General features: G+C 54.3%; 1 pseudogene across 1 annotated transcript in view; it reads right to left on the bottom strand.

Moving 5' to 3' along the window:
• Positions 1–15357, bottom strand: part of LOC309684024 (acrosin-like) — a 57044-nt pseudogene extending 41687 nt beyond the window's left edge. The window contains exon 1 of the transcript in view: positions 15322–15357. The product of the transcript in view is annotated as an acrosin-like (transcript). The remainder of the gene's footprint in view (positions 1–15321) is intronic.
• Positions 15358–19058: the final 3701 nt, after the last annotated feature.

Raw genomic sequence — 19058 nt, 5'->3', positions numbered from 1 at the left:
TGCAAGACCCACCTGTGTCAAACTTGATGAAATCTGTGATCTTGCCTGTCTCCAGGTCAGTCTGGACCGTATCATTCACCTTGATGAGGGGGACTGGATAGCGGATGGTGCGGGCATTGTGGGTGACCAGATGAGGGATTCCTTTGGTGCCCATGAAGATCTTCCTCGCTTTGCACAGGTTGTACTGCAAACAAAACCCAACGCTGCTTAGCTGAGGCAGTGCAGCACCATGGACCAGGGGACTCTTGTCCCCTGTGGGAAACCTCGGCTGGTCCGAGGGATCAGAATGCGAGTTTAACATTGACCTTGAGCAGATACCCGTGGACCCTTGAAGAGACTGGGGAGTCCTGAGAAGAGCTAAGTAAAAGGATAAGGGTTGGCAAACATCCTGGCTCTGACCAGAGCATGAACAGTGTGTGATGTGAGAGCGTATCGGGCAAAAGTAGAATGCTGAATATATGCATAGATAAGCACCTGGGTAAAAGAATATAAAAAAGCACTGCTTGTTAAATAAAGAAATTGGATTGCTGCAACTTGATGTCCAGTGTCGTGTCCGTCCCAACAACGACACACCCTCATTTGGGGGAGAGCTGGGCTGGTTTGGGGGGGGTCCCGGCTCATTTTGGGGAGGGCTGGGCTGGTTTGGGGGGGGGTTCCGGCTCTTTTTGGGAAGGGCTGGGCTGGTTTCTTCGGCCTCGCAGTGCCCGGAGCGGAGGAAAGCGGTGGCGCGGGGCTGAGGGGCCCTCGTTCTCCTCGGCGCGGCCCCACTCCCCCCACCCCCCCCGCTGGGGGGCGTGGCCCGGGTCTGCCCCTCGGCGCATGCGCGGGTGGGCGGACGCGAAGGAGAACGTTTCCGGTGTGCGGCGGCGGTCGGGAGGTGCAGCGGTCGGTACCGGGGGAGACGGGGGAGCGGGGGTTGTGGCGGCAGGAGCGGTGGTGTGGAGGTGTCCAGGGCCATTTCGGGGGGTTTGTGGGGTGTCGGGACCGGGCTGGGGGGTTCGGGGGTGGCCTGGGCCTGTTTGGGGGGGGCAGAGCCGAGTGGGGGGTCCCCGAGGAGAACAGGGCCGATTCAGGCTCCCCCGTCCCCCGCTGCCGCCCCCTCACCCCCCGCTCGCTCCCCGCAGGTGGCGGCAGCCCCGGCCGCAGCGCAGGGTGCCCGGGGCCGGCCTGGCCGGGCGCTTGGCTCCGCTCTGGGCTCCGCTCTCAGCCCCCCCCGGCAGGTCAGCCCGGCCGTGCCCCCTTGGCCCGCCTCCAGCCCACGGCCGAGCCCCCCCAGGTACCCCCGAGATGGGTCGGGGGGTGTCAGCGCTGGGCCCCCTGAAGCGGGGGTGGGTGGTGGGCACGGGCATTGCTGGGAGCCCGTGGGCAGCCCTGGGACCCCCTTAAAGGCCACGGAGAGCCCCGGGGCCCCCTTGTCTCCCCCAGAGCCGACGGGGAGCCGTAGCTGTGGAGTCAGCTTAAGGAGTCTGCCCTAAGGACTGCTGCTTTTTGGAGCGTTGGGGGAGGGGGAGGGCTGGCGGTGTGGGGAGTGGAGGTGTGTGGGAGGAGTCCCGTGTCGTGAGGGAGGTTTGGGGATGTTGGGCAGATTTGGGGGAGTGGGGGAGGGGTCCCCTCACTTGGAGCTCACTGGTTCTTTTCTTCCAAACTGTGGGAGGCAGCGGGCGAAGGGGGAAGGCAATAGAGTGGGTTGCTGTATTTCAGTCCTTGGTTGAGAGTCAGCGACTCTGCTCCCTTGCTGCTCAGCAGACTATTAGCTCCGTGGGGCTCTTTCTCCAGGCAGGCTACGACTACAGAAACGGACCGACTTCCTCGGAAGAGTTGTTAGCGGTGACGTCTCCTGGGAATGTACTGCCTGACGTTGGATAGACCTGGCACCACGCAGCAGCTCAGAGCCCCACAGCGTGTGCTTCCACACTCAGTTCTGTCCCCTGCCTGGGAACCCGCTCTTTCTCGGTCCCTGCTGGCAGCTCCTGTGGAGGTTCATGTCCGAGGACCGGCCCCGGTTTCCCCACTGCTCCATCAGCAGCCATGGGAGAGCGGGGTTGTCCTGAGTGTGTGAGCACCACTGGCTCTGTTGCTGCACTGGGCCAGGCCTCCAGGATGTCGTAGAGGGAGCTCTGAGACGAGGAGCTGCTCCTCAACAGGCTGCTGCAGTCCTCCGAGTTGGCCAGCGAGCACAGGCTGCAGGGGCTGTTGCGGTGGCCCTCGGGGGGCCCAGGAGCCCGGGGGTTGCCTGGACCAGAAGGAGGTGTCCCCACTGATAGGACCTATAGGCAGCAGAGGAGGGCAGGGGTACGTGATGGCTTGGGGTGTGCAGGGGGTAGAGAGAGGCATCACTGCTCAGATGGTATATGGTTGGCAGGGAGCCCAGTGGGTCCTGTGGGGCCCGGTGCTCCCTCCTCTCTGCCTCCTCGGTTGCCCTGCAGAAGAGGAGAGTGAAGAGAGCCCGCTGCACCCCGTCTCCTCCGTCGGGGCCCGCAGGCAGCACCCCTTCCTCAGCAGGCGGGCAGGGCTGCCCAGCACAGGCAGGGCAGGGCATGGGCTGAGGGTCTGGGGCAGGATCTGGGGGTCTCCCCCACACTCCCTGCTTCTCCTGTGTTGACTCTAGCTCCCATCCTTCATCCGCTAGCCGAGAAGCTGCTGAGGGAGGGGATGGAGTGAGCGGCCGGCAGCCCTGGGCACAGCCCCGTCCCTTGGTTTGGCTACTTCCAGTCCGTCTCCTGGACCCCGGGAGCTGGGTGAGTGGGAGCAGCTCCCAGCCCCATGCCACAGCCCCCCACCCCACCCCACGCTGCGGCACAGTGCAGTGCAGCAGTCGCCTACCTGGAGCCGCTTGGTCCGTAGCACAGAAGAGACCGCGCTGAGCCCCATCAAAAGCATCACGAGCGGAGCCAGGTGAGCTGTGGGGGGGATGTTGGAGTCCCTCCTGGCACCAGCTGCGGTGCAGCCGCACAACCCTGGGGTGCCCCCCATGGGAAATGTTAAAGAAATAAAATGTTGGTCTCTATCCCTGGTGCTGTGGTTCATCTTCCCATCCCGAGCTGGGGCTGTGCCCCCCTCAGTGCCCGACCCAGTGTGACAGGCTGGCACTGCTGGCACCCACCAACCTGGGGGGGTGGTGGTTTCGGGGGAGCTGGGTGGGCTGGAGAAAGGGAGGAAGCACCTCTTGAAACCAGCTCGGCCCTCTCCAGACACAAAAGCCTCCCCAGAGGCACCAGAGGGGACCCCCAGATCCTTGAAGGGCTGCCCCAGACTCCCTCTGGCCTGCAAGAGTTCCCCCCCAGGACCCCATAAGGGCAGCCCAGGACCCCTTACGGACACCCCAGTGGCGTCCCAAATCTGGGTTCTTTACCTGCTGGGCAAGCCAGTAACACACTGTGTGGGAGCAGCCAGCCAAGCCGGTTTCAGAGCACAAGAGGTGAGAGGCAGGGAGCTGCCATCCCACTCAGCTCCATCCCCGCCGTGCCTTGGCTGTGCAGAGAGAACTTGGGGGGAGCTGCAAAACAGCTCAGCCCAGGCTTATCTCCAGATGGCACAGAACAACCAAAACCAAATGGCCCTTAACAATCAAAATGCCCCGAGTCCCATCCCACCACTCTTCCCTTGACGCTGAGCGCCGGACATCACAAATTGGCAACAGAGACTTCGCTATGGCACCACCAGAGGGAAATATCCCAGACAGTGTAATCCACTCGGGCATAATCCTGCACCCTCACCGAGTCAGGAAATATAAACCGCAGGGTCTGGGGAGACAAATGGGGAATCCTCCAAGGATACAGCTGGCCCCTAGGAGATCCGCCCCCCCATCCAGGACGCTGTACAGGGTAACTTCCCCGGGATGGAGCGACCTCACTTGAGAGAGAGAGGGTAAGTGACTAAGAAACATCCGTACGGTATAGGGCATGCGATTGAGTTTGTGACTGGTGCACTCTTTTAAGGCATTAATATCTAGCGCCCTTGTGGTTTGTGTTGCTACTTGTCGGGGGCATTTGTAGCTCGCAATAGTGGATCCCGCTAATTTCTTTTAAACCGCAATAGTGCAATCGCCATCGCACACACAGAACTTGCAATAGTGATGTATTGGACCTGTGAGTGAAGTCCAAAGAAATTGTTAATTTGAACCTCTCAGTGAAGTCCTTTTTTCCGTTTCGTCACACTCCCCGAGCCACTGGGTAAAGCGACACCTGGCAAAAAAACCCACACCACCCTCAAAAACCCCACACCACATCCCCCACTCCCCACCCACCCCTTCTCCCCCCATCACAGCCATGGGGCAAACTCCCACCACCCCCCCCACTCTCAGCTTAGCTATGACCCCCCCCCCACCACCCTCCCCGAGTCACTGGAAAGAGAGCAACGGAGAGCGAGCTCAGGCTCTTGTGAGCTGGAGAGATTTCTCTTTGTTTTTTTATGTTGTTGTCGTTGGGTGGGATTTGTTTGTTTTTTTTTCACAGAACACTTTGCAGTGTGGTGTCACAGCCCCCAGGGCCGGCGCTGGCAGCGCCACCTCACCCACCTCACCCCCTGGCTCTCGTCCCTCCTCTTGCCCGAAGGCTTTCACCACTTACTTTGCTTGGGTTTTTTTAGGGTTTTTTTTTCCTTTCTACCTTTCTTTTTTTATATTTGGGGTTGTTGTTTTTTTTTCCCTTTTTTTTTCTTTTCCCCCCTTTTTATCTCTTTTTCCCTTTTTTCTTCTTTCCCCTCATTTTTTTCCTCCCCCCCTTTTTTTCTTTTATTTTTTTTTTCTCTTTCTCTTTTTAAACATCTCAAGCTTTCTCCGAAGGAACGGCCCCTGGCTCTCAGCCAGCAGAAGGAGACTATGGAAGAGCTCTGGCACCCGTGGGATTGCTTTCCTTCTCCCGCCTCGCACTCAGTAGAGCGTGTTTTCCAACTCTTTTTTTTTTTTTTATTAAGAAAATAAACAAAAATAACGTGCCAGCTATCAGTTTTGTAAGGCACACAAAATCTCTAAAAGGGAAACAGAAGCGCAATGTGCTGAGGTAAACCCTGAGGTAGTTTTTCTGTGTGGTTGTGTGTGTGTCATCTGGGGTTGAGGGTTGTATGCGTTTTATTTTTGAAATTAAAAAAAAAATAAGTTATTTTGCTAGTGTGTTTTTTTTTTTCCCCCAGCCCTGGGCTGACAGCCTCTTGGAAATCTGGCTTTCCACCCCTGCCCCTCTTTCCCCCTTCTCTCCTTACAACCGGGATCATTCCCCAAAGTGTTTACAGCCGAGCATGGCCTTTCCTTTAACCTCTAGAAAATCCGGCTTGTGCTAAAAAATAAACATCCTCCTCCTGCCCCCACCCCCTCTGAAATGAAATAAATAAAGAATTAAAATCCTTAAAAAACTTGAAAATCGCCATTAGTTTTGTTATTGTTACATTAATTCTAAAAACTGATGAGCCGCTGCGCTGCGTGACGCAGCCCAACCTCCCCCCCTCAACACTGGGTAAGCTCCTCTGGCCATGCCTGGGATGAAAACCGGGTGGCTTTTAGGAAATAAAAAAATTTTAAAAAAAGAATAATAAAACCTCTCTTTCTCTCTCTCTCTGCCTATGTTAGTCCAACTAAAGGGATAGTGTCGGGAGGTGATGGAGAGAGCCCTCCCCACACCCCTCGGTTGCGCATCCTCACAGTGCCACGTGGAATGGGGGGGGGGGGGGGGGGGAGGTGTGTTTGGGAGGGGTCTTTGGTTTGCTCCCCTGACCTGCTGGGGGTGGGGGAGGGGGGGCAAAGTCTGGCAGTGGGGTTACATTCATTGGGCAGTGCTGGGCATCATTGCCGGAGCCTCCCTTGCTGTGCTGCGAGGCCGGGGCTCCCGGAGCGTGTTTCTGCTCCTGCTGCTTCACCTGCTGGGGCATTTCCCTCATCTTGTGCTGTGCAGTCCTGGGGAGGAGAGAGGAAAAGCAAGAGGTGGGGGTCAGGGTACGGTTTCTCCCCCTACCACCCACCCCCAAGCCCCCACCGAGCATCTCGCCACTCCCAACTTGTCACTCTGGACAAGCTGCAAGTAATTTCAAGGGGTTTTGTTTGGTTGGTTTTTTTGTTTGTTTGTTTTTTGGGGTTTGGGTTTTTTTTTTTTTTTTTAAACTTGTGCTTCCTCCATCTCTCCTCAAGACCACCTGAATTTTTCTGGGGGGCCACCATCCCTCTCGAGTGGACAGGAGACAAGGTTATGGAAGATGCACCCAGGTGCGATGCGCGTGGCTCTGCCCGCACTGAGGATTCCATTCACACCCTGGGTGCCGCTCTGCACAGCATTCAAAACACCCATTTTTAGCTCAATCGAGCCAATCTTCAATTTCAGCACTCCCACAGCCGGGGGGAGCTACCGAAACACCTTCAGTGCCTCTTGGGGGCACAGGGACCACCTGAAAGAAGAGTGGCAGGACGCTCGGGTGGTGCTGGGCTCAGCCACCCCACACCTTTCCTCGGTGGACGGAAGCAGCCGGGGAATATTGGGTAAAGCCACAGCCAAACCGTACTTGACTGGCAAAGAAGTGCCCAATGATTTTAATGATGACCTCCTCGTTCTTGTCCAGGGTTTGGTCTCGTGGCACAAGGACTTCCACACTGGTTAAAATTTGCAGTTCATTCACCTGGAGCGAACCACAAGAGGGTTTTGTTGTGGAAGAGCCAAAATGCTCTGCTGCCGGTGTCACCACGGCACCAGGCACCCTGTGTGTCTCCCCCTTCCTTGGGACCAACAAGAACCACCACCAGGACATAGGGGCTGAGGGTCAAGACATCGCCGAAACCACTGTGCACCCGGGATTTGTCCCCCTGGGGTGGGCAGGGGTGACGGCTGATGCCCAACTCTGCGTCCCCGGGGCACCACCACCTACCATCTTGCCACCTTTGCCTATAACATGGCCGGTGGCGAAAGAAGGCACCTTGATGTGGGCTTCAAGCTTCACGTCTTTCGCGTTTTCCTCTTTCATCTTCCCAAAATATTCACCCCTGGGCCTGGGGAGGAGACGGACAGAAAGGAAAACCATCAGGCAGCGCCCACTGTGCCTCTCCATCCCCAAAGCTGACGATGTCCCCACGTCCAGCAGCATCAAAACCACTGTACCCAGCAAAAAGCTCCCCTGGCGCTGAGGGAGGCCAAGGCAGGCTGCCAGCACAGTGGTGACCACAGGGATGCCCTCGACTTGTCCCTTACTGTCGCCCCCCCCATAGCCCCCACCCAGCGCACCTTGAACTGAGCCTCGGGAAGCCCCGTGATGACCATCCGCTCGCTGGCCTCGGGACCTTCTGCCGGGGCGAGCTGGGGAGGGATGAGGGAGAGGGAGCATGAGCGCAGCCCCCACTTCAGCAAGACCTTCCCTTGGTGGGATGTACCCCCCCAACGCAGGGCAACCCCCCCATGCAGGAGCATCCCCTCCCACCTGAGCTGGGCTAATAACCAGGGTGCTGCAGGCCTGGCCTTCTACTAATGACAGGCTGGAGAGGTGGGCACATGCCAACCTCATGAAGTTCAAGGAGGCCAAGTGCAAGGTCCTACACATGGGTCGGGGCAATCCCCAGCAAAAATCCAGGCTGGGCGGAGAATGGATGGAGTGCAGCCCTGAGGAGAAGGACCTGGGGGTGCCGATTGATGAGAAGCTCAACATGAGATGGCAAGAGAAGCTGTGGCTGCCCCATTCCTGGAGGTGTTCAAGGCCAGGTTGGTCAGGGTTTGGAGCAACCTGGGCGGGTGGGAGGTGTCCCTGACCAGGGCAGCAGGGTGGACTGGATGGTCTTCAAGGTCTCTGTCAACCGAAACCATTCTATGATAATTTGGGGAGCAACACTGTAACCCGCAGACTCCCATTCCCTGCCCTCGGCAGTGGGGAGGGGAAACTGAGGCACAAAACGCAGGACCAGCCCCGCGGCCCCTTCCTCACCTTGATGGAGGCACCCAAAAACCGCACCAGCTGCTTGATGTGCTGCCCCTTCTTCCCGATGATGGCCCCCACCGCCTGCATCCCGATGAACAGGTTCACAAACTCTTGCTCCGGCAGCTGAAGGGGCACAGAAGAGCGAGAGGGTCAGGGGACTGGCTGGACAAGGGACAAGGGAGGTGGCTGTCCCCATGCTACCATCCCATGGTAGTAGCTGCTCACCCTCCCAAGGTGCCCAAGTGAAGATCTCCTGGAAAGGGGTACCAGGCACTTACTGGGTGCTGATGGCGGAAGGCACCGGCCGGGGGGGGCTCCATACACACCCAAGAGGTACATCGAGGAGCCCTATGGTTGGAGAGAAAACGAGGGTCAGCGACGGCCCCAGCGTGCCAGACCCTTCCCGGCCACTCCCAGTCCCACGCAGAGCAGTGTGCCACCACCGTGAGCCCAGCAGGGACACGGGGACAACCCTTCAGGCCCTGAAACACCCCCTCACAGAGCGTGGGTGCACCTGAGGGTGCATTGGGGTGAGCTGCAGCCCTGACCCAGCGCGATGGGGCTGGGAGGCAGACAGGGACTCCCAGTTACCCCCACACCCTCCCCACTGCCATGTTTTCGTCTGTGTCCTGCATTTGTAGGGGAAAACCAGGACACAACTCTCTCCTGCTCTGCATTCCAGCAAGTGCAACCAGATGCTACCTGCAAACCACCATTGCTCACGTGGAGGACAAGACCCAGCTCCCCTGCCCAGGCTGGACGCCGCTCTCGCTCCCAGCCCTCCGTTTAAACCACCCACGCCGAGGTTTTGTGCTCCTCCTCGCAGCGAGCCCATGCTCCCCGTGTCCACCCTCTGCTTCGGGCCACGGGCTGCTCCACGGCTCCTACACCAACGTGTCCCCTCCTGCCCAGACACTCCTCGACGCCGGGCTGGACACTGCACCTCCTCATTTCCCTCCCTTCACCAGGAGCCTCGTTCCTTCTCCTCCATCCTTCCCACGACTCTACAGCTCCACAGACGAAGCTACAGCCACCGACACCAGCTCCTGCTCAGGACATTTGCTCCTCTTACACTTAAAAACCCCTCTGGGAAAGCCTCTCCGCCACGGGGCTGCAGCAACACCCGCACATGTCCACCCCCCGTTAACGACGGGCGAGCACCGCATTGAAAAGCCCCCTTAGGAGCAAGGGCAGGGCGAGGCAGCGCCCCAAGAGCCAGCCCAACCCCCCGCACACAGCTCAGCGCTCACCACACGCTCGCCGGCCCCCGCAGCAGCGGCTCGAGCGGGGCTGCCCGCGGCCGGCGGTTGGGCGCTGCTCCATCGCAGCCGCTCACCATGGTGGAACGCCGAACGCAGTCCGCGTCCTTCCAGTCGCGCCGCAGCCATGGCGCAGCCGGGTGCGGCCACCGGAGCTCCGCGCCAGAGGGGCGCAAAGCGCCGTGCGAGCGAAGAGGAAAGGGCTCGGTAAGCCCGGGATTGGCATTCCCTCACCCACCGCGGGCAGAGGAGGCAGGAGGGGGCGCGCAAGAGCCCGCGCCGCCGGGCGCTGCCGCTCGCCTCAGTCCTGCGGGACGCTGAAAGGCTTCTCCGCTCTCTGGGGGGGCCCTCCGCTCTCTGGGAGGCTTCTGGGGGGCCCCTCCGTCTCTGGAGGGCTTCTGGGGGGCCCCCTCCGGCCTCTGTGGGGGCCTCTCCCTGAGGGCAGACAGGCCTCTTCCCCTCCTCCGGCCACCCCCCGGCGCCCAGCTGCCAGCCGGGGCCCGGCTCGGGGCTTTCGGAGAAGGGCCAGCGCCTCCCCCAGACACAGGAGGGCGAGGCGGGACGGCGCCGGCCCGGCCCCACCGCAGGGCAGAGGCAGAAGCGGGCCGGGCGGCCGCTAACGGCTCCCTCAGGCAGAGCACAGACGGCGGCGCGCCTGCGCGCACCCACCGCCCCGCCCCTCTCTCCCCCCTCAGCCTCCCTTGTACCGACGGCTGTGGGGGGCCCTCGTCGCCCTCCTCGCCGCCCCCGGCCCCGCCGCCGCGCAAGAGGCCGCCCCCCAGGTCAGCGAGCCGCCCCGCCGCCTCAGGGCCGCCCCCGGGCATCGCCCCGGCGCCCACTCCCCCTCCCCCCCCCCCCCCCGCCTGGGGCCTGCGGGACCCCCGGGGCCTCCTTGGCGGGAGCCCGCCCGGCGCCTCGGCCGGGAGCGGCGTTAGTCGCTCTGTGGGCTCGGGTGCAGGGCGGGGTCTTGCTCTGGGGCTCCCCTGGCTCTGGCCTCGGCCCCTCTGCCCGCCCAGAGCCCCCCCTCCGGGGCGGTGGGGCTCGTGGTGGGCCCCGGCAGCCCCGTGCCCCCCCCGCCCTCTCCCAGCCCGGCAGCCCCGTCCTTCCGGCCCTGTGCGGCGGCTGTGGCTCCTGCCGCTGTGGGCTCGCCCCGGGCCGCAGTCAGAGTCGTTCCCCTGTGATGCTGAGATGACTGTGGCTTCCAGATGTTCCCCCCAAATCCGTGGTCAAAGCCACCCCCTCGTTGGCTTTCCGTCTGCACAGCGGGGGCTTGAAAAGGGAAAAAGAGGGGGTGGAGACTTGGAGTGGTGAAGGAGCGGGGAGCAGCTTAGTACAAATTCCCAGGAGAGAATTCCTCTTTTCTCGCCCTCAAACTGATTCTAAACCTCCAAGTGTCTGGTAAAGTAAAAAAGGACAAAACAATGCTCTCCCAGGTGCCGGGTGCTCTGGTAAAGCTGGAGAAAGCGGCATTTCTGTTCACAGGCAGTTGCCGTAAGTGCCGTCAGGTATTGAAACTGCGCTTCTCTCAGGACGTAGCCTTGAGCCTGGAGAGCAGCTCAGAAGGAGTTAGCTCCTGCGAACAATTGAGCAGGAGGATACAAAGATTTTGCCTTCTTTACTTTTGCCTTCTGAAGTATGAAATACGCTGAGGAAGAATGCATTTTAAGGGAAGATATTTGCCTCTAATGCCTACCCCCCAATATTTTCTGCCTGACTTTAATAGCATAGAAATAGCCAATACTTTTGACATTGTATGAAAGGTGCCGTTAGGGACTTCTTTGTGCTCCTGATACAGAGAGAAGATAGTCCAGAAGCAATGATATCAGCAGGGTTCGGGGGCGTAACAGTTTAAAAGAAATTCCTTTGTGTAAGAAAGACCATAGAATTCTTCAAAGAATCCTTGCCGTCTGTCATGACATTTGGGAGGGCAAATAGAGGCAAAAACCCACCTAGGAGCAACCTTTGTGCTCCATTCCCAAAGGAAAAAGTTATTGAAGTGGGTGTATGCACGAGTTGCTTTGCCACCTTTTATTTCCCATCCTCCTTAGACTTTTCTTTGCAACTCAGTGTAGTGATTTACGAAATGAGATGGCGTAGTAATCTCTGGTGTGCTGCTTTCCCCGAGGAAAGAGGAGAGCTTTACATATGAACTTAAGTTTTTGGCGATGGGAACAAATGTAAAATGTTAGGAAGCATTAACAGAATGAGAAAAAGAGGCCTAATGTGCTCCAGCGGGATAATTAGCTCTCTGAGAGCGGTCGTTGGCTGGGAGAGGTTGGGGGGTGTTGAGGAGGGGTGCAGTTAGGTGTATGTGCCTGAGATGATCCCAGGGGCGCTTGGAGGGGGAGACCTTCGGGATAGGAAAAGTAACTTTGGAAGTTTGGGCCCTGTGAAGGGAAGTCAGCCTGTTGGGAGCTTCCCTAGGGCTGCAAAACACTGTTGTGTGTGTTCTTTCCTCAGCGTTTGGATACCTGTGGACGATGGTGACGAGAGTCTGCCGAAAAAGAGAACATCAGGTATTGCACATTACAGAAGTATTGAATATGCCTGATTTTCCTGAGGTTTCGTGTCCCTTGGAAAAGTCTGGCTTTTGTGCTCTGGCATTGTTCCTGAAACTGTGGCTTTTCAAGCTGTTCTTTCCTTGTGGCTATCTATCCCTATAGCCAATGGCTTGAGGGTGTACGGTAGCCCTTAGCCCTATGTGTGACATTATCTGCGGTGACTGTGGCAGGGCACAGTCCTTTTACTGCCAGCAGGAGATAGCCCAGGTCTCTGGCGGTGAGCCCGTGCGTGTCAGCAGAAAGAGTATTTTAAATCAAAGCTGTGTGCTCCCTCCTGGCTGTATTCGCAATGTACCTTTGTTGGTTTTCTATCATGTTCTTCTATGGCCTGTCTTTGTTTTTTAGATTATGCCATCTCTGAGCGGAAGGAGAAAGCTGAAGAAGTTTCTGCTGTGGTGCAGTTGCCAACCAAGGCAACCAAACGCCTGGCGGCTTCCGTCAGCGAAGATGCTCCAGGCACAGAGTCTGCAGAAGAGGTTAGCGAGGGGTTTGAAATATTAGGATCTGTGCAAGGTGCGAGAGCAAGCGGCTCTCCCTAATGCATCTTGAGGTTGAGCCTGCTCGGAGCCTGTACAGCAGTAGGTGGTTCTTTTCCATTTCTAGCAGGCAGCTATAATGTGGGCTGGGTTTGCCTTACTCAAGTCTGTGTCCTCTACTCCGGCACTGGCAGCTGCGGAAGGAGCAAAATGTGTGTTGTCTTCCAGATACTTGACACTTGTTCAAGTTTATAGTTTTAGTGTGTTTGTAAACTGTTATTCTCTTTCTCGAGCTTGCGGTTAAGGCATCAAAATACACTACCTGACAAGAAAAACTGCATACTTCCTGTGGATAGACCTCTTTCTGCTCCATCAGTCCATGAGAGGATTCCTGTAGGACTTTGGCTCTGTAAAAATGAGCCACCGACTGCTTGACTCCCTAGTTTGGTTCAAAGGTGTAGTGCTATTTTTCTTATTGCCCCATGGGGTAAGAGGGCTAAGAGACTGTCGGGCTCTAATTCTTCATTCCTGAGAGAGTCGTTAACTCTTATTTGTACAAAATATATTTTTCAAGGGCTGAGCTATCACACTTTGGAATGTTTAGGAGCTGACTGCACGTATGAGAGCCTGTATTCAAAAATTAAAGTGTCCCTGTCAAAGGTCCTGCAAAGATTGGCATTCTACTGCAATCTGAACCAGCAAGTCATGGTCCCCAAGTCATAGCAGAGCTGACTAAGTTTCAGGAAGTGTGTTTGCTAGGATTCACATTCAGGTTACACTCACGTTGGTACTTTTTATGTTTTCTTTTAAGATTCGGTCCACTTCTTTTGAGCCTTCAAGTAAAAGACCAAGATTTTCATCGCTCGATGTAGCAATGCTGCAAATTGGTAAGGCTGACATCAAGTTATACGACTTGTTTCATTTTCACCCTACCTTGTGTACCGTCCAAGCCTACCCCTAGGGTTCTGTACGGATTATTGCAGGCACGGGACGAGGCAGCATCTGGGAAGACTTGAGCGTGACCTCTGTTTCTTACCTGCATCCTTGCATTGCTTCTGGAGCGGGGCCGGGCGTTTGTCTTGTCATCTCAGTGCCAGAGCTGCCTTGGATGCAGTCCTTCCATTCTGATAGGTCCACTGTTAGCTTGCCAGAAGTAGATTGTTTTCAATGCTCCTTTTAGGTAGTAGATCCCGAGAAGCCTTTTGTATTTCAGGTTTTGGCTGGCAATACCTTGTGCGCACAACTTGCTGTAGTTGCCGGTGTGAAAACCTGAAAATGTCGTCAAGTGACATAACACAAATGATATTATGATGTGAGAGAGACAATGAAAATTTATCTTTGGTGAAGCTCGTTACTGTAAACTCATGAACCTCTTCAGTTCCCTTTCATAGTTCCTGATGCCTTACACTCTTCTCTCGTAGGTCAAATGCCGTGTGGAACCCATGCTTACTTGACTAAGGAAACACTATCCCATCCTCACAAGATAATTCCACGTCTGAGGTAAAAATCCTTCTGTTTTCTTTGAACTTCTTCCCCGAAAGGTTTACTGCCTATGGTAAGGGAGGTCTCCAGCTGCTTCCCCCCCGAAGAACCAATTTTCAACTTTTTCTTTAAACCCAGCTACTTAATTGACACAGGAGATTAGCTAGAGATTAAAGGTCTGCGGTAAGAGGAAGTGTTGAACTTGAGAGGAGGCTGAGGACACAATCAACAGCGTATCTTCAAGGCAGTTGTGATTTTCACTTTTACTTCTCTGTACTTCCCCAGTTGAAGACAGCAGGTCTTCATCTGAAAGTCATGAACATCTCTTGTCTGTCTCCATCGTCATCGGTGTACGTGCTTGACAAAGTAGTTGGTGGTGGAGGTGCATATTGGAATGTTCTCTGGATACGATTTATTTTGCTGTTGATGTTTTCAGCACAAGCCGGAAAGGCAAACAGAGCATCAAAGCTGCTCCAGACAGCTTCTTACCACTGAGGCCGCCCATGAAGGAGCGCGCTGCGCCATAATCTGCCACTTCAGATGAAAATCCATACCATGAAAATGATAGAGAAAACAGTATCTCATGTAATTTTAAGTGCAATGGCAATAGCATTTGAGAGCGGGTCAAGACTCTGCTTTGGGCGTCTAATCTGCCAGTCGTTGCTTATTGTGGTTTGGCTCATATTTTGGAGCAGATCTGGAGCATGAGAAAGAGATTCCTTTCAGAGGAAGCTAAACCAGAGAAGGTTCCTGGGGAACGTGTCTAATGCACTCCAACTGCTACTGAGCATATAGTCCCTGAGGTCAGAGCAGGGCAGGTCTGAAGTAAAATGTCCCAGCAGTGTGGATGTTGTGGACATTGCCATTCTCACTGTCAGCATAATCTTTAACAAATAGATTGAGCAGAATTGGTCAAGGCTGGTTGAAATGAACGCTGTCTTGTCCCACAGAGTAAAGTGGCCTCCTCAGGTTGATGCAGATATTTGTCGGATGTGCAAAGAATATTTTTTTCTTTTCAAAGAAAAACCCCAAAAGCCACCGTGAATTGGTATACACTGATAACAAATGCCCCGCATATAAAAATTGTGATTCTCCTCTGTTGTTTGTTTCCTGCCCCAAAGTGTTCAAGCCTCCTCTAAGGAACCAGTGACGACTGTGAGTCACCTGGAAGAACCAAAATACGGAGGAGAGGTCTATCCACGTCCAACACTAAGGACCAGTGAGTATCCCCATGATTCCAATCCGTTACACTTTGTAGGTAGACTTCAAATCAGAATAGGGCATTTCTTATACACTGGCAGATGATGTTCCAAGTTCAAAGTGCTTGCCAGAATTCAAACCTCCTGACCATACAGTCAGCATTAAAAGTTTTGGGTTTTTTTATTTATCACTCAGAAATGGAGAGCTGTCTATATCTGATGGTGATTCAAAGTCGACTTCTTGTTTTCTTCCTACTGCTTTTCTGTGCAGGTGTCGAATGTATAGATGTTTGCTGCCCACAGTGGTCGCAGAGAGGTGATATGATCAGGTAGAGTCTCTTTTAATGATGGTTCTTGTTTCTTTTGGCTCTGCATGCGTGTGTCTCTCAGCCTCTGGTAGAGTCTCGAAGATGACCGATGGTACGTGATCGTCTCAGTGCTGTGAAAGAGGAGTAGCTACCTTGCAGCTCTGGAATTGCTCGCAAGCCAGTTGCATCTCCAACACAGCTGCCATGCGAGAGCCGTGCTGCGTGACAAAGAGGGTTGTGCTGGTGTGGTGTTTGCTGTGGGAAGAAAGCCAGTAAGGGTGCGAGTGGTGGCCGTCCCAAGTTGTCCTTGGATTTGCAGAATCCGTTTTTGTTTGTGAGTCGTTCTGCCGAGCCATCAAGGAGTTGACGTTTCATTTCTTTCACTTGGAAACCCGCATCCTGAGCATAAGGATGAGAGAGCTTGTAAAGCCTGGTGGGACTTGAGGCAGTTTTTGGGACTTAGAGGATGCGTGGGGTTTGACTAGGAGGGGGAAAAAGGCAGCGTGCAGTTGGGTTTGAGAGGCCAGTGGCCTCTCTGGAAGGGGTCTTTTGGTGACAATGCGAATTCTTGTTTTTGAAGCAGGGACATATATCTGGACAACTTCAATGTCTGTGTATTTGTTTGCTCTTCAGAGTCTGTGTGGTTTGAATGATAACGCTCTCCAAATGGGGATAGTCACTCTCTTGACTGGCCTGTAGAAGGCAAGTAAACATCCTGTGGCTGTCCCATTTGGAATTCAATGTACTGGTCTTAGTTTCCCGAAGCTCACTCTGTTTGGATGCAAGTCGAGTTGCAGATGTTCCTGTTACACCTTGCAGTAGAACACCCAGCGTGCAGTGTTTATCAGCAGTAGATCACAAAGCCCTCGATAGAGGAAGTGCTGGTTGCTTCTCTGTTTTCTAAATAATGCAACTGATAAAGAGAAACAAAAGAAGTCTTGTACAAGTAGATGGAAAAAAAAAATAATTCCAAAGCTCCCAGCTCTTCATTCTATCCCAGTCTTGCTGCTAAGAAAGAACGGTGCTGGAAGTTGAGACGATATTGTCACATGTTGATGTGTGCAACCGGGGCTGTAGTCAGAATAAGCCTTGAAAAAGCCTTTCTTGTCCAGAAGGTGAATTCTCGAGAATTCCGTGGGAGAGGACGGATACAAAGCTCACTTCTGTCTCTCCCTCTCCTGGCAGGTACTGCACACCAGAGGAAAACTCTGAGGAAGAGGAAGGAGCAGCAAAACAAACCATCGCAGGGGTAAGCTTGTGTTTTTCACAAGGAAAATACAGCTATTTGTGATCAGAAACTTCAGCACTCTTCACTTCACATGACTTACTCAACAATATCTGTATTTGCCCAGGTTGTTTTTCCCCGGGAAAGCGGGAGCATTATTAGATGAGTAGCGCTATGGCAAAGTGTTTTCCTCTGCCGTTAATTTTGTTTCTGGACTATTAGGAGCACACTACACTATAGCATTTTGATTCTTCCCCTTTAATGTGTTGGGTATAGCCTCAAAATCTTTAGCGCACAGCCTTAGTTGACCTGCAAAGCTGGACTGGGGTGTCTTTAGTCGTATCTTGTTTGCTGGGATGGGAAGTACATCTCCGACTTTCACCTCTGGTCAGGACTGAGGTCAAAAATAAAATTTTAATCATGGAAATCAGAAATCGTAATCTCACTCTCAACTTGATACCTACACGTGGAGGCTTTGCTGGGGTTCTTAACGCTAGCCCAAGCCAAACGAGCTCTCTGCCTCTCTTGCCTCCGAGTGCAGCACTCCATGGGTGCACAGTTGGAATGCAGTTGTCAATAAAAAGTAACTTTGGAGTTTGCTGTTTGGATGTGTGTATAAAAACCCTTCCAGTTTTCTATATAAGCAAGATTTTCTGTCCTGTCCCCGAGCAAACAAATCTGTGCTTGATTGCTAGCTTAACGTCCGTTTGTCTAACAGAGGCAGCGTGGAGCTGAAATCTCAGAAGATGCGTTATTCCAAGGACATCCTACATGTGTTCGGTCCACAAAGTCAGCCAGCCTCAATGTGGAAGAAAAGAAAATGCCAAGCCTGGGAAAAACAGCGGAATGCTTTCCTCCGCTCACAGAGGTACCGTAGCCGACAGTCTGTGAGACAAAAGAGAAGGTTGTGACAGAGCTGCAGGGAACTCCTCTTATTCTCGGTGGTTCTTAAGGCTCTTTGAAATCTGAAGAACTTGCATTGAACCTGTTAGTGAGTGTCTGCGGCTGTGACTTTGCAGTGCGAGGGTCAGCACTAAAGCTGGTTTGAAGGATTTCGTGTGCTCCAGCGCTCCTTCAGTTGTGCTGCCCTGAGGGTTTGTGGGCCTTCTGTTACCAGGACAAAAAATGAGTCCAGGTTGAACACCAGTCTCCAGAGCAGTGCTAACCCGACTCATCCAGTTATATTGGATGTGCCTCTTGTCCTACAGTGGTGATAGAACCTGAAAGATCAGCTTGTGCTGATCTGTGGTGCCGTCCACCGGGGAGTGGGAGTTCAGTTTCCCCTGCTTGTATGAATTTTGGCTGCTTTTATTCTTCGGAGTTGCAGTCTAATTGAGCTCCCCCCACCTTTTCCTGCCTGTTGAAGATTGACTTGGAAAGGGCGAGCAAATGCAGAGTTTACAAAGTCTGCAGCGTTGATGCTGGGTACAAGGGAAACCGGGTGGTTTTCTTATTTTGCTCGCCCAGATTCAAGCAAGGAGATGCTATTGCAGATCAGAGTGTTTTATACCACCATTTGTAGTGGTTTCTTTGCATTCCCTAGGCAGACTTAGATGGGAACGTTCAAATTGGGACCAGTTGCGTGCACAAGCTGGACTCCTCATTGCCTGACTCCAGTGTAGCTGCCTCAGTTTCCCCCTTTGCTGTTCCCTTTGAAGTCCCCCACCTTCACACTCTTTCAGGCTCCTGACTTAGCTGCCTCGGTACGGAGGATGCCCCCTGGGGTTGGCTTAAACCTGGGTATTGCGAGGGCTGCGGGAGCACGTGGGAAAGGGGTTTGCCAGAGTTGTGTTCCATCTTCAGCTGCTTTAGCGTGTTTGCTGAGTTTATGGGTTTTATCCCAACGTCCTTGGTGAAAAGAAATGGCAGCAAGCCTGGGCTCTAAAGTTCAAAGTTAGGATGCTGAAACCACCCAAGCAAGGCAAAAGCGCTATCGCTGACTTAGCCAAGAAACCGTCGGAGGCAGTTGCTTTGTCACCTGAGCTGAATTTACAGGCCGTGTTTCAGTGGAAAGCTGCCCCCAGGTCAGCGTGCTCCATGCTCTGTTTCACAAGTCCTTCCCCATTGAATTGTTCCTTTCAGGCTATGGAGAGAGAGGTCAGTGCCGCATTTGGCAGAGGTGAGCCAGATGAGATCATGAGCAGTGCCTTCAAACTAAAGGTCACTCGTGAGGACATCCGCACGCTCAGGAACCTTTGCTGGCTAAATGATGAGGTAAAACCAGCTGCAGCACAGGGACAGTCTCATTCAGCCTTTATTGAAAAATACCCCTCCGCCGTGTACAGAAGTCTCGTCAACGTTCTTTGACGACCTCCGCAGCAGAGCCTAGAAATCTCTGTACAGGTCTTATTTGAGGTATCGAAGGGTCGAGCGTTTCTGGAAGTTCCGTTACTTCTTGTATGACGCAGCTTCCAGGAGTTTGTCCGGGTTATTGGCATGGGGGGCAGGTGTTTTGATCAAACTGCCGATGTAGCCCCGTGTGAAATTCTGGGAACAAAAGCTGACAGCTGAGGCTGGAGTTCTCTCCGCTGTGTGCTTAAGGGTGGCCAGAAAAGAGGTGGTGCTGTATTTTTGGTTGGGGAAGGCAGCGTCATATGTTTACACCTCACGTTTCCTCTTTATGGTACAGGTCGTTAATTTCTACATGGGTCTTCTGATGGAAAG

Source organism: Vanellus vanellus (genome assembly GCF_965231255.1).
Source record: "Vanellus vanellus genome assembly, contig: HAP1_SCAFFOLD_68, whole genome shotgun sequence".
In the NCBI taxonomy this organism is placed as follows: Eukaryota; Metazoa; Chordata; class Aves; order Charadriiformes; family Charadriidae; genus Vanellus; species Vanellus vanellus.
This window is presented reverse-complemented; position numbering and strand designations above follow the sequence as displayed.